The sequence below is a fragment of the Hordeum vulgare genome, chromosome 4H, assembly GCF_904849725.1.
Source record: "Hordeum vulgare subsp. vulgare chromosome 4H, MorexV3_pseudomolecules_assembly, whole genome shotgun sequence".
NCBI classification, from domain to species: domain Eukaryota; kingdom Viridiplantae; phylum Streptophyta; class Magnoliopsida; order Poales; family Poaceae; genus Hordeum; species Hordeum vulgare.
The window spans coordinates 406162613-406178875 of record NC_058521.1 but is presented as its reverse complement, the minus strand read 5'-3'; positions in this window follow the sequence as shown (position 1 = coordinate 406178875).

The following is a 16263-nucleotide window of genomic DNA, read 5'->3' as shown; positions in this document are numbered from 1 at the left end:
GAGTTGGAATTGAAGACCCCGAAGACCCGGATACTTAGCTGATCAAGGCAAGCAACCATTTGACCATGTTTGAGCATATGTTATATTGCATGCTAGTAAAGCAAATACTTTCGTTGCATATGATCATGAATAATCGATAAATCATCGATATGATGTGTCCGAAGGCTCCTCCGGAGCACTTGCATTTTGAGCATGATCCTACCACCTATGAGGATCACGCTAATATCATGTTGACAAGTAGAGCTAAGCATAGTAGAAGAATGAGCATGATGATGGTAAATATCAAAGGTTTACGAAAACCCCGTCGGGTGCAACTAATGCCCGAGGGTGATGATGAGATGGGTGGCCACTTTTCGTGAAGTGGTGCACCGGGTATTTTGGTGTCAGTGGTTTCGGAAATGGGAATAGATTTATGATGTGTCGATCGTCCCAACCTTACATGTGCGACCACGTTACCCCTTTATGGGACGAGGCTTTGTTGATTACTTTGGTAGGTGCTAGCAAAGATCCACATTACTATCGGCGGGAGTGATGTGTGGTCACTCTCATGACGGGTTCATGCCAGGTAGGACGACTATGCCATTTTTACATGTTCTGGGCACACTGTTGGTCCCCGCATGGATGATACTGTCCAGAGTCGGTGCTCTGAAGATGTACATCATGTGGGCTGGGTACCAATCGAGTGGATCTCTTTGTCAAGTATCGTCAGGGAAAGGCATTGATCGGGTACTTACCTCGGGTATGTTATATACCGCGAGTCATGGATGGCATGAAAGTTTTCCGGATCTCGTGGGTACATCATACAACCTCTACAGACTGTAAAACTATTTGAATAGCCGTGTCCACAGTCAAGGACAGTTGGGTAATCCTTCTTAAACTACGTCCAGTTGTTTCCGCATAAACCAAGTGTGTGTGTGTGTGTGTGTGTGTGTTCAACGAGTTATGTGAAATAGTTGATATCACCAAGTTTGGTGGCTTGGCATATCGGGTGAACCTGAAGTGTTCAGTCCACGACAGATATATTGATATCTGTAACCTGTTCTTCTAAATACCATCTACCTATGTTGCACATCCATCTATGATCATGTTTATTTACAGTTAAGCTGCTATCCACCAATACTGCATATTACTTGTTATCCTACCAAATGCATTATCCATATCATGGTTTGTTTGCTAGTACATTCAAAGTACTCATTGGCATGCCACTGGTTATGTTATTGACTAGACATGGAAGGAGCGGAGTTGGGAGAAGAGTACATCATCGGAGACGGACCTGCGATCTCGGATGCTTCCCAGTCAGAATGCCTGTTGGTGTAGGCTAATGGCATGGGCACCCGCTTAGCCCCAAGATTTCCGCTATTAGATGTATTAGTGTGTTTTGGACTTATAGGTCCTACCCATGTGAGCTTGACCTTATTTGTCATGTGTTTTATTATTCCCGTATGTTGGATGTAAGACTCTTAATATTCAGTATCTGTGTGTTCGGTGAGCATTGATCTCTGGGATCACTGAGCACGTTCATTCGGCGATCTCGACTTGTAAGTCGGGGTCCCCACATCGCAGCTTCAGTGTCGACGTCTTCCGGTGCATACCTTGATAAAAGGTTAAACTTCTGTAGGTACTCGTTGACGGTTCCACTGCCTTGCCTCAGAGCTCGGAATTCCCGCTTTTAATGGTCATCATTCCAGGGGGGATGTGAGCGGCGTGGAATCCTTCCTTGAAGTCACTCCAGGAGATAGCCTGACCTGCCCGCATGATCTGGAACCCGTCCCACCTAACCTTGGTCGTGCCTACGAGACAGTGAGAAGCATAAAGGACTTTCTCACGGTCGTCGGTGCATTTGACCAGGGCGAAGAGGTCTTCGATGGTGCGGATCCAGTCATCGGCATCCAATGGTTCAATTGTCTCCGTGAATATGGGAGGCATAGTCCTCATAAACTTAGACATAGAGGAGCGGCTATTGCCATTTTCGTTCTGCGGCGTATTGTTCACTAAGACTTGAGCCAACTGCTGGATGGCGGCATTGTTGGCTTGACGTTCCTCTCGGAGATACTGGAGGAACTGAGCCACGGTCATTCTCTTCGGAGTAGGCGGTGGCGGGGGAATGTCGCCTTGCTGCTGCTCAGGGTCTTCTCCAGCTTGGGCAGATCCACCGGTTCCTGGCTGCTGGCTAGAAGTGCTAGTGTTGGGGTTGCCAAAGGTGTTGGTGTGGGTAGAAATCACCATCCTGTTTGGGAGCAGACAGGTCAATGTACCGAAGTGGTCAGGGAATCATAAGGGATGATGCTCCTAGATAAGGGGGTTCGGTACTGTGCAAGTGTGTGAGACAACAAATGTTTTGAGAAGAATAATGCAATTACTTAAATAAAACAAGTGATGTAGTCGCTTACAAGCTGCCTAAGGTAGAAATGCGGCTTGCATCAGACCTGAACATGAAGCACACAACACTCATGGTTCTCATGAACCGATACACGGACTCAACTTTGCTGGGGAGACTCCTAACTTGCCTAAGACGTTACTCTAAGCGGCGGACTTCTCGATCTCCTATGCAAGTTCTAGAGGGTCTTCGTCTTCATCCTCGTCGGCGTCTTCTTCCTTCAGAGGTGTGGGAGATGGAAGAGGTCCATCACGGAGTCGCTTTGTTGGTGAAGCGGTGAGGAGCTCAGTGTATTCTTCCGCGGTCAGACGACGACTCTATATAGGAGTGGCCTGGAGCGGAGGTATCCCTCCTCGGAAGGCAATGGCTAACCGCCCTACGGGTGCGCCTTCCTTCATGAACTTGCGGGTCTTCATCTTTTCCAGACGAAGTAGGTCCTTGACTTGGTGTAGTTCTTGGCGAAGCATCACACATCCCTTGATCAGAAGGTGAGTCAAGGTGTCGGTGGAGAGGCTGAAGTAGGTCTGAAACCTGAGTGGCGTCCCATCTTTCGGGGATGGGTTGAGTGTCCAGCTCCCGCCAATCCCGTCCTTGAAAAAAGGCATGTGACGAGTAGCCGGCTCGTTGGCCATCTCGGGAAGGATATCGTGGAGATGCACGAGTGCCTCTCGTGCTGATGTCTCCACTGCCAACATCAGATTCTCCACCCGTGGTCCTTCAAAGAACCAACTAGTTGGGGAGTCGTTTGACTTCACTATCACGTCCACGTGATATTCCTTTGTGTCGGCGTTGACCCAGTGCTCGTGGTAGTGAAAAATGGGCATGCTGCGTACTAGATACTTCTCAAGGTTGTCTCCCAAAAGCAGGTAAAGCCAGTTTCCAGAAGCATCTTAGTTACGACGACCATCTACAAGGTTTTTAGGAGAGGGTTAGAAATTTGTGGGTGGTATGAAATGGTAGTAGGGTGTAGAAAATCTCAAGTGTAAGGGCTGAGTGTACTAATCACCTCGGCTACCGTCCATGCTACCGAAGGCTTCCTAAAGTGAGGATGGATCTGATACCAACTCTCTCGGGACCCCGACTTACGAGTCGAGATCGCCGAATGATCGTGCTCAGTGATCCCAGAGATCAATGCTCACCAAACACACAAATACTGAATAATAAGAGTCTTACATACAACATACCGTTTGATACAACAAATGACCATCGAGGTCCAGTCTCACATAGGTGGGGCCTATAAGGCCAATCACACCGATACCACTACTAGCAGAAATCATGGTAGTAAACGGGAGCCCATGCCATCAGCCTTCACCAACAGGCATTCTGACTGGGAAGTGTCCTAGTTAGAGTGTCCATCTCCAGTGACGAATTCTTCTCCAAATCCGGTTCCTCCATGCCTGGTCAATAACATAACCAGTGGCAAGCCAATGAGTAGTTTGAATGTACTCGCAAACAGCCCATGATATGGATAATGCAGTGGGTATGATAATAAATGATATGCAACATTTGTGGAAAGGAACTTTAAATGAAAATAAACATGATCATAGACGGGAATGGATATGCATCATAAGCTAGATAGTATTTAGAAGAACGGTTACAGATATCCACATATCTGCTGTTGGCTGAATACTCCGGGTTCACCCAATATGCCAAGTCATCGAACTTGGTCATATCAACTCTTTTAGATAACACCTTTGAACACACACACAAACTTGGTTTGTGCGGAAACGACTGAACGTAGTTTAAGTAGCACCACCCAACTATCCTTGACCATGGCCACGGCTATTCGAATAGTTTTACACTCTGTAGAGGTTGTACGCTGTAACCACGAGATCCGGGAAACTTCCGTGTTAACCCCGACTCGCGGTATATAACATACCCGAGGTAAGTACCCGATCATTGCCTTTCCCCTCATGATACTAGACAAAGAGTTCCACTCGATTGGTACCCAGCCCACATCATGTACGTCTTATGAGCACCGACTCTAGACCGTAGCATCCATGCGGGGACCAACGGTGTGCCCGGAACACGTAAAAATGGCATGGTCGACCTACCTGGTACGACCCCGTCACGAGAGTGACCACATATCACTCCCGCCACTAGTAATGTGGCCTCTTTGCTAGCACCAACCAAAGTAGTCAACAAAGCCCCGTCCCATAAAGGGGAATCGTGGTCGTACATGTAAGGTTGGGACGGTTGACACATCATAAGTCTAATCCTATTTCCGAAACCACTCACACAAAATATACCCGTCGCACCACTTTTTCACAAGTGGCCACCTAACTCATTATCACCCTCGGGCATTAGTGGCACCCGATGGGGTTTTCGTAAACCTTCGGTATCATCTTTACCATCATTATGCATGTGCTTCTACTATGCGTAGCTCTACTGTCTACTTGTCAACATAATATTAGCGTGACCCTCATAGGTGGTAGGATCATGCTCAAATGCAAGAGCTCCAGAGGAGCCATCGGTAACACCATATTGATGATTTACCGAATACTCATGATCATATGCAACGGGAATATTACTATACTTGGCATGCAAATAATATTTTTCTCAAACATGGTCAAAGGGCCACTTGCCTTGATCAGCTAGGTATCCGGGGTCTTCGGGGTTTTCGAGTCCAACTCCTTCGTCAAACGCGGAATCTATCTTCATAATAATAGTAACAAAATAAGTAGCTCACTCAAAAAAAGAGCACAAACTCACTTTGAAAATGTTATCCTTTTCTGATAATTGAATATTTTAGTTTTAAAAATATTCGTTCTGGGTATGATGAGAAGATCTTTTTTTAAATCCAGTTAAGAGGAGCTAAAATATTAAAAATAAGCCTTTTAATTATAACTATGCAGAAAAGTTTTCATAAAAGTTTGTATAACAACTTTATTAAATTCTACACATTTCTAGAAGAATTGTGGTGGAAAAATAATAAAATTGGATTAAATAACAAAGTCTGCAAAAATATTTTTAAAACGGAATAATAATAAAGAGAAAAAGGGGGCTCAGCCCAAGCGTGGCTCGGCCGACCCAACTGGACAACCGACGAGTTAGCCAGCCAACAGCCCAAGCGCGCGCGCCGTCAGCTTCAAACCTGACGCACGTGCCCCTGCAGTCAGCGGCAGATAAAGGAGAGAGGGGCAGAGATGGGCTACCGACAGGTGGGGCATGCCTGTCGGGGTCCTCTTTCTCCTCTGGACAGAGGGGAGGGGAGGCACGCTGGTGGCGACACCAACGCGCTCATGCCCCAACGATAGCAGGAATGGAATCAGCAAATCGCCGCCTACCTACTAGTGGTCGAAGGAACACCGGGGAGGCCTTGCGTCACCGGCGATGACAAGGCCACGACGGAGCCGATTCGGGAGGTGGAGGAGAAGGGTGCTACGGACAGGGATTCGCTCGCGGAAGAGGTGGAGAAGCTCCCTGAGCTCACTATGGTCACGGAGGAGGTGAGAGGAGCGCGAGAGCTGGCATGTAGCCCGAGATCGACGAAGCTCCGAAGCAGCGGGCCTCGGTCGATCTCGAGCACTGGAGCTCTTTGTGCTCGAATGGGGTGGTTGGGGTCTCGATTGAGGTTTTGGAGGAGAGGTGTGGGGGTGCTGGAGCGAGGGGGAGGCCTATTTATAGGCCTGCAACGGTGCATCGCACGGGAGAGGGAGAGAGAGCTCGGGGTTGATACCACGGGTTGCGAACGTGGTTTAGACCCCAGAGACCCAACGAGAGAGAGAGGGGACGAGGTGCACGCGTGCTGTGTGGCCACGTTCTTCTGGTCGAATCTGGCACGCGATAGCACGCGTGGCCCTCGTCAGCACAGAGGGGGAGGAGGGGCTCTGAGGCTACCGTGATTCAGGTGGGTTGTCGGAGATGCGGAGAGACACCGAGGGGAGGTGAGAACCGACCGGGAATGGACACCTTTGCCTCGGGTGAACCCTGTAGCGCGCCCAGAGCGCAGTTTTGGCGTGCCACGGCATGCCGACGCGCTCTGGGGTGCTTTGGCTGTGTCCGGTGTGTCCGGGGGTTGGGTTGGATGCTCCTTAGCCGTTTGAGAGCCAAGGGTCTCACTGCTGGTCAAAGGAGGTGATTAAAGTGGAGATGCCAGTCTTGAGGCAGAAACTAAAATGGAGATTTTGGAATCTTCTTCTTGGAACCAGAGAGGGGCCACTCGCGTGCAATTGAGGAGTGGTGCTGGCAACTTGCACTAAGAGTTTGGTGGAAAGGGTGTGGGTGTAGAGGGGGTTAAGTGCTGTTTGACCAAGTTGGCAGAAGATGTTCGCCAGGTGTTTGGTGTAGACAATCTTCCCCACTTGTGCTGAGAGTTAACATGATTGGTTTTGAGGCCAAAGTAGGATGCTTCACAAAATTTGAGCTCCATTGGACAAGTTTGACAGTGCAAACTTGAAATGAGCAGTACTGTCCTTTCAAAAGGAAATGTGGGTAAATTAATCCCCACAAATCCAAGTTTTGGTAGGGACTCCTCATTTGGTGTGTTGAGCACTCCTGCAAATTTTCAGACCATTTGGACAAACTTTGCTATGTAGAGTTGCTACAACTTGATTCTAGACAGAGAGGGTTTGAGGATTATTTGGTGAATCAAATCACCTTGAAATGGGGTGAAACTTGGCATGAACACCAAATATAGCTTGGTAAGCATGCTGGAATTTTCTAGGAGTTAATTGGAAATATTTCCTTTGGAAATATTTCAAAAGGTCAAAACAGACAGAGTAGGTTTTCAAGGATTTGCTCAAATATTTTGAACATAAATAGGGGTTGAAAATTTGATGTATGGAAAATATATGTCCTCTCAATATCTCCAAATTTTCTCAGATTTTTCTAAGGCAGAAAAGAAATTTTCCATCGAGAAATATCATTTCTGGCCTAAGAAAAGGACATGCAAATAAAATAGAAAAAATATTTTATAAATTAATTATTTTAAGATTTTGGAGACTTATTTTTGTGATCATTTTGGTATACAATACTCGTATATTTGGCTTTACATTTATTTTCCTTTTTATAGTTCTTTCCTATTTTTTAAATAAAAAACCCTTCTTTTATTAGGAAAACTGACGAGGCCCATACGGAAAGATTCGGCCCAAATCCCCTCCATCCGATCCGAATCCATTTTGGATCGGCCCTGGACAGTATCGTCCCTCCCCCCTCTCTCTAACGCCCATGGCCCATCGCCCGACCCGGATTCCACTCGCTTTTCTTCTTCCTTATCTCGCCGAGCTCTTGCCCACCGGAGATCGCCACATCCGATCAGATTCCTGCGCTCCTTTGCCGTTCTGCACACCCGAGCACTGCCTATAAAGCCCAAGCTCTGTGCATCCTGTTTCTCCCTAGAACCCCCATCCCACGCACTATAGCCTCCGCAGAAACCATCTCGCCGAAGTAGCCGCACCACCGAAGCTCCCCGAGCTCGCCTCGATCGTCTCCGACCACCTTGACCTACACTGTCGCGACCAACCTCGACACCGTCCTCGTCTCCGTCTCCTGTACTCATCCCCTATGCCGTTCATATTATTGTGATCTTGCCGGTACATTCAATGTACTGACCTACATGGTTGCAACGTCTTATGTTGCAGATATTTCTACGACGAGTAAGAGTTACAATTTAGGGTTACAGTGTACACTCAACCTATCGTTGGTGTTGATGGGGCTCCACTCCCGTTTGGCTGTTTCGCTGAGATTTATGTGGTATATATCAGTTTTACGTTATTTACATGTGATTGCACTTTGATATATACATTGATGTACTGTGTGTGCCAGCATACTGATCCAGGGATGGCACAGTAACACAGAGGCTTGACACATTTTGAGTCGGGTCGCTACATAAATGGTATCAGAGCACATGATGATTGTAGGACATGACCCTAGGAAATGGCTAAGAAATAAGAATACCTTGACAGGAAAAAACTTTTATTGTCAACTACTCTCGTAACCTTTGAATTCTTTTACTGAACCTTCCTTATTCAAACAATAGATGGAGAGCTACACATTGAACAAAAGCGAGCACTACGAGGATGTTCTTGGTGGCCCATTTCTTGTGGAACTTGTCCTAATGCTGAAGCCGTCGATACCTGAGATCAAGGTGACTAAGAGGAAGTCTGGATCATGGGGCATCGGGACTCGAGTTTTTGGACGTAAAGAAGACCCAAGATAGAAGACATCAACTATGGGACATTAAAACCTTGATTGTGATATGGGCATAAAAAACTACCGTCCATGATGCTATCGCACGCTTAAGCTATCGTCATCGTGCTGAGTTAGGCAACCACTACTTTGGAAAGTTTGGATGGAAGAAGGCCGATGGAGCATACATCATCCCGACGAACGAATAGAAGATGAAGTTTTCACCTCTACTATTGTATAATCAAGAACTGGAGAATTAGATCAAGAACCTTCAAACGAACCTTCTAGCAGCTTTATTTGAGAAAGAAGCACTTCGTGAGAACCTCAAGACCAAGAAGCTAAAGGTAGCCAATCTGAAGAAATATGATCCCAAGATTCAAAAGCTTTGTCACGAACTAAAGGACAGTCAGACCATGGCACATGCTGGCGATGTTGAAATCCAAAAGCTCAAGAACCAACTCATGGAACTACAGGGATGACACAGGAAACTTCGCGTCAACAAGGATAATCTGATAGTAGAACTTGAGAAGATGAATCATGACCAAAAGAAACCAACTGAAGATGAAGACATGGAATAAGTTAGCTTAGTAGTAGCCCCACCATGAGAGAATAAAGACAGACATTTTTGTGATTAAAGTAATCGACCATACCAACCTTATGTGGGTGGCGATACTATAGAATTGATTGAATAAATGAATGCTTGGTTGTTATTATCTTGTGTTTATTTGAGTGGTTGGATAGAATACTATATTCATAGGTTAAAATTTATTACAACCGTGAGAGACGTAAGTTATGGAGGAGCAAAAGAAGGACTTCATATGGGAGAAGTATCGGAAATTGGAAAACTCCTGAGCATTGAAGACCTGGTGAAATGAAGACTCGGTGACGAAACCATAGTAAATCGGCCCATTACAAATGGTAGAAACTTGAGTTAGGATTCGATTGTTGATTGTGGGTGAATTTCTCTCTCTATCCTCCCAAGACCAAAATCTTGAACCCATGGACAAGATGCTCACTAAACCTTTCTGGAAGACAACAACATTTCACCAAGGAGACACATACATTATTCTAAGTACCCATTTTCTCACACCCGTAGATGACAACCATCTATGGGTCTTTCCTGAAGGGCCCGAAAATGATCATGACTCTGACTAGTGATCATGATTACCCAAAAAATCCGGAAGGACACGATGAAGCACATTTATCTTCAAGAAAATGCAGTCTACAAAGGTTACCCATTCATGGAAAATGGAGTGGAACTTTGGTATGTGGAAGTACACCTCCACCATGTGAAATGAGTTTGTCCAAAGACTATGGGACAACACTTCTTCATTTCATGTGTACCACAAGCAACCTTCTTTGATTCTGTTCATCAAGATGCCATGGAAGCCATACGTCAGATTGGGGAAATGCTTGAAGCTAGACTGTGTCATACCCAGGAATACCTGAGAGAAGTGCATACATAGATGATGGAGATGAAGCTCATGGCCACCATAATAAAGCAAAAGATGAATGATTTCAAGGACCACATCACAAAGTTCTAGTGGGACTAAATTATCCCCAAGGGAGACAAATGAATAAAGTTGGAAGTAATGCTTGACCATACCGAACAATGTGGATGACATCATTTGTAATAAAGTACTGTTGAATTGGAGTTTTGAGAAGATATTAAGGATGTAATAAAGGATTGACTATGAAATAAATATGATTATGGATGAACCAATATCTTTAATGGTAAATAGACTAATCGAAAGGAAAATGTATTTCCAAAGCATGGAGTCTGGACAAAAATAAGTCCGAGGATTATTTTAATATGATGGTTACCCTCAAGACTATGATGTAATGAAACACTATTGGATTTAAAGGCGGCGTAATGTTGGATTATGGAATGCTAGTAACTCTAAGGATGAGTTAAAGTAGGCCTGCAACCCATAGACCTCAGGATTAATAAGGAATCAAGAACTACCTTCATGAAGAAAGAAACTTCGAAGAAGTTATGATTGATCAAAAACGTTTTCTTAGGAGGATACGAAGAACCCGAGAGTTGTGATGAAATGATAGACTTTTTTGTTCAGCTTGCAGAAGCAGTGGATTTATCCGAGCTTCGTTCGTGGACAAGAATTCCGCAACACTTATGAGGATGCCTAAGTGTTAGAATACGAGATCCGCTAAACCTTATAGAGAGTAATGATTTGGGTGCGGAATGGATTGATCACCACGACGACTTACTCTTATCATTTGCTCTTGTTAATTGGAATGGTAAATATGAGTGACTTAAGCATAGTAGAGAGACGACAATCGTTGAAACCTTTGTTTTAAGCCTTAGAATGGTATGATGAAGACCCCTTGTACATGGAATATGCTGCCTAACGTAGGAATTTTACGGAGAGGATGAAGCCAAGACCCATTTCACTATAGGATAACCACAAATGGTAGACCACCATGAGATCATTGATAAGTTATTTAGAATGGCCGCGAGGCCTGTGAGTTGAGAAGACCCGGTACCGGGAGAAATTTGCTTTGATGAAAGGACACAAGATGATGAAGGAAACATTATGTGTATAACAGAAGAGCATCAATGAGGAAGATATTGTGAGTAATGTGAAGAGACATCGCTAAAAGCACCAAAGAATTATCATGACTTTGAGGGACCAGTAACTCTCACCCTAAGTGTGGTAGCACCCCAGATCTTTTGTGAAGCCCAACAGATTTGTTAAGAAGACGCCCAAACCCTAACCTTTTTCTTTCTAGTCACTTTGAATCTCGAGGACGAGATTAATTTTAAGTGTGGTAGGTTTGTAACATCCCAAATTTTGGAATGTTAAATTAAAATAAATAGTTTTGAATGTTTGATTTCTTGTTTGATTGATTGAAGCTGAGTGAAATTTGAAACCATTTGAAACTTTTTGAATGAGATGGAATAACACGACTTTCCCCTTTAGTTTTGAATTCACATTCATCCAATTCAAATCAGTGAGAGAAGATGACATGACTTCTTCAAATAAAAGATTCGAAAGTTGTGCATGAAAACTACTAAAATTTTCTATTTGTAATTTATTTCATAATTGTTTTTATTTCAATTTTGCTTTGAAAGAAATTCAAATTGTCTTGCCCAGATTGAAAAAATGAGAGGAGGAACATGGCCCTCCATTGTTAGGGGTATTTTTGAGAGGTATTTGAATTTATAAAACTAGAGGAGTTTTTTACAAATATTTGAAATCGGAATTGTAAAGATCATTTTTGGGTTTCTTTAAAAAAACTCATTTTCTTAAAGTATTTAATTTGGCCGTGGAAAAATGTTAATCGTATTGCACTTATTTTTGTCATCATTTTCGTAAACAATACTTCTATATTTGGCTTTACGTTTATTTAACTTTTTATTGTTTCTTTCCTGTTTTTAAATAAAAAACCTTCTTTTAATAGGAAAACTGATGAGGCCCATAAGGAAAGATTCGGCCCAAATTCCCTCCATTAGATCTGAATCCATTTTGGATCGGCAATCGATCATATCGCCCCTCCCCTCTCTCTGTGATGCTTGTGTCCCACTACGTGACATAGATTCTGCTCGCTCTTGTCCTTCCTTATCTCGCCGAGCTTTTGCCCTCTCCGGAGATCGCCAGATGCCATCACATCCCCTCGCTCCGTTGCCTCTCTGCACACCCGAGTCCCTGGCTATAAAGACCAAGCTCTCTCGACCCTGTTTTGGCCCTAGAACCCTTTTGCCACGCACCAGAGCCGCCCCAGACACCATCTCGCCAAAATAGCAGCACCATCAAAACTCCCTGAGCTCGCCTCGGTCGTCTCCGACCACCTCAACCGACGCCGTCGCCACCAACCTCGCTGTCGTCTTCGCGTTCATCTCCTGTACTCATGCCCGGCACCGATGGACCACTGAAGCCCCACCCAGCGTCACCACCAACGCCTCTGCCCCGCCGTCGATCTCGCCGGAGTCCACCTCCATCGTGATGAGTTCTCCCTCCTCCGCCGCCATCACATCCAGATCCAATGTGTTAGATTAGAACGCAGACATTTTTTCGCTAAACCATTTTCCTATAAGATACGACCGTTTGTTCGTTTACACCCACGCAGGCACACCCGTAGCGAATCAGAAGCTGCCACGTAGCCCCTGTTCGTTAGCTTAGATATTTTTTTCTTTTCCAGTTTGTGTTTTTAACATAGAATAGTTTCTATTTTTGTTTTTTGCTTTAACTTCTATGTTTTAACTCCAAATTAGTTGATTCTTTTTGCTGTGAGTCACAAATTTTATGTAGTTTCTGTACATATAAAGTTTGATTATATTTGAAAAGTTTGACTTTGAATTCAAGGAGATTTGATTCAAACACTAATTTTCTTATAACTTGAGATTAAAAATAGGTTTTGAGTTGATTCTTTTTGCTACTAGTCACTTGTGACTTTGTTTATCGGTAGAAACAATTTGGGCAATTTTTAGAATATTTAAAATGAGGATTTTAAGCAAAACAGATTTTTTAATGTTTATTTCTATTTCTTTTGTTTTAAATGTTTTTAAATTGTTTTGTCTTGTGTTTGTGACAAGTTATATATTTTTTTCTGTTATTTAATAGTGTATTTTCAAAAAAAAAATGTTTTATTTATTATTAATTGATTGCATGGAATCAATTCTAGTTCAATAATAAATTGCAAATTGATTTCATTGCCAAATTAAATTCCTATTTGAAAATAATTTAACTAAATTGTTTTATGAGTTCTGTTCTTTGTTAACTGTAGTATAGATCAGAAACTATTTGTATTATAGTTGAAATTGTTTTTGATTTAATTCAAGGATACCATTGTTTTGATCATAAGTAGAGTTTGATAAAAGCTTTTCCATTAGTTCTTTTTGCTCACAAAAATTTATGAAAAATACTTTAAGTTATCTTAGTTGTCCTATATTTTTGTTTTCTGTTATTTTACTATTTTAGTGTTTTCTTTGCTGTTAAATTTAATTAGGACAAAAACTATTTTGTGTTGTTGTGGTAGAAAACTCCGTAATTTTCTTTGTAGTTATCTTTGAAGATTCTTTTGGGTTCTTATTTGATTTTTCTTATTGATTTCTTAGATCCATCTTAATTGTTGTTCACTATAATTATTGTTAGTATTGATTGCTAGAATTGCTTGCTTACTAAATACTATTTTTGATTATATAGATTTCATCGGAGAGTGACGAATAGTTCTATCAAGTTATTTTCTAAGAGTGATATATCATGTTCATCAACATACCAGGCAAGTTCACTTTGACATGCTCCTCATACCTATGTTTTAATTGCATTTAGTTTCACCTTTGCAAAAATTCCTCCAGTATAGATATTGAATTCTTGTAGTTGAGTAGAATGCATGAGGTAGGAACCCACCCCTTGTTACTAAAGCCCCAAGAACGTTATTTATTTTAAATGCTACGCCAAAGTAGTCGGGGTTTGGTATGAGTGGAAGTGAGTGGTGTGAAAAGGAGGACTTAACGTCAATGACGACAACTTTTGATGGCATCCTCAAGGCTTCCATCTTCAAGACCTGAAGACTTCAAGGCTCGAGACAAGATTTTCAATACACACTAGTGGGTGGAATGGATCGAAATACACCGTGGATATTTACCATGTGGGATTGCCACAGCACCCCGAAGATCTACCACGTGGGATTAGCCTATTGAGTTGGGTATTGGCCAGTCATCTTGCGGAAAGCTCCACCCGGACTCAAAGAGACAGAAGAATACTTCATGTCCGGAAGCTTACCTGTGCAGCTACAAGTCATTATGGGCTCTGGTTTGGTTGAGCTTTGTTCTGAATTTTGCCGGATTAGTGCTAGGAGATGTAGTTGACGTTAGGATTGGATGGGCACTGGTGTGGGTCAGGGAAACTCTTTGAAAGACAATGTTTCGTTCGTCTTGTTCTCAAACACTCAGTAGTGTGAGGACTTACAAAGAGGGAACGACTCTTGTGGGTAAAGTGCACAACACTATTCAGAGTTAAAACCTAATGATTACCGTGTCCCCGGTTACAAACAATTTGAGCTTCTGGACTTGGATCTATCTCTGAACTCTCATCACTAGATTGATAACTAATAGTGGGCAACTTATGATACTTGTGGGCTATGAGACATCGGTTGGTGGAACCATGTCATATTAGATAACTCTCTAGTGAAAACTCCTGATATTCCTTTGTTGTAGGGAAAGACAACTTTTATGCAAAAACTCAGACCCAGAGCGACAAAACCTTTTGCGTATAGAATAGTATTTATCATCTATTCATCTTATTGTGATCTTTCCGGTACATTCGGTGTACTGACCTACATGGCTGCAACATCTTATGTTGCAGATATTTCTACGACGAGTAAGAGTTGCGATTTAGGGTTACGGTGTACACTCAACCCGTCGGTCGTGTTGACGGGACTCCACTCCCGTTTGACTGTTCCCGCTGAGATTTATGTGGTAAATATGAGTTTTATGTTATTTACATGTGATTGCACTTTGATATATACATTGATGTACTATGTGTGCCAGCATACTGATCCAGGGATGGCACAATAACACACATGCTTGACTCGTTTTGAGTCGGGTCGCTACACTTCATCAGTGTTTTGCCGTTCCAGTATCTTACAAAGTGGACCATGAATTGTCAACATTGCGCATCCTTTTGTTTCTACATGCGAACTCTATTAGGCCTGACTGTTATGCTTGCTCAATTCGGTTCGTTGTGGGCTTTTAGTGCCGCTTGCCTGTAATGCCTCTTCATCAATGCATACATCCTTTCAATCTGTGATTTCATTTTTCTTTTTTTGTTGGATGTCATCGTTAGAAAAGTAATCCTACCATGTTATGAAAAAAAGATAACAAAGCTTCAGAGCACATACCCATTTTACATCGCTTCTATGGTGATCTCTCCAGGACATCCTTTTATATTTCTTGTAATTTAGTGAGTAAAGAATGTTGAGTGTATTCTCGTACTTGTTCAACACATATTGTCATAGCCCTAGATTGTGTTGTTGTTTTTGTTTTTGGTTGCATCAGAAAGCATCCATGCATCATGTTAAAATCCTTTTGAACCCTAAATGGGGATGATCAAAACCTAGCATCAAATAAAATAGAAATAGGTTCAACAAGGATTATTTTGAATAACCCAAATGATCTCCAAAAATGTTCCCCCCTTTTGATAAATGTTGGAAACAACATACCAGGGGTGAAACCCATTTTAAGAATACCTTTGGCATTTTATTTTAATCTCCAAAGCCATTGAAATCACCAACATAAAGTAGTTTGAATATTTCAAAATGCTATAAAATGTTGAATCTTTTACATGGGTTTGGAAATATTCCAAGTAACACCCAGAAATTACTTTCACTATTTATGAAACTAGTTTGGTGCCAAAAATAAAGTTAATCAACACCAGAAATGTAAAATAGAAAGAAAAATAAATGGAAAACAACTAAACTACACTCACCTGTCTTACCTGGCCCTGCCCACCAAGGGCTCAAGCGTCTTCTTCCCCCTGCCAGAAGGCAGAGGAGAAGCTCGCCACGACGCCGTGGCCAGGGGCGCCACCTCCACCCTGCCTGCCTGTCCCTCCTAGCCAGCGCAACGCCTCACCCCATGCCTCGCTTTTCCTCCTCCCCCGAACCCCTCTACCTAATCCATTCCTCCTTCTCCCCCTCTCCTCTTTTTCCTCTCGCCATGGCCGAGCTCGGCTCAAGCTCACAACCATGCCCTCCGGCCCTGCTAGGCCTCCCCGAGCAGCCCATTCTTTCCGCCA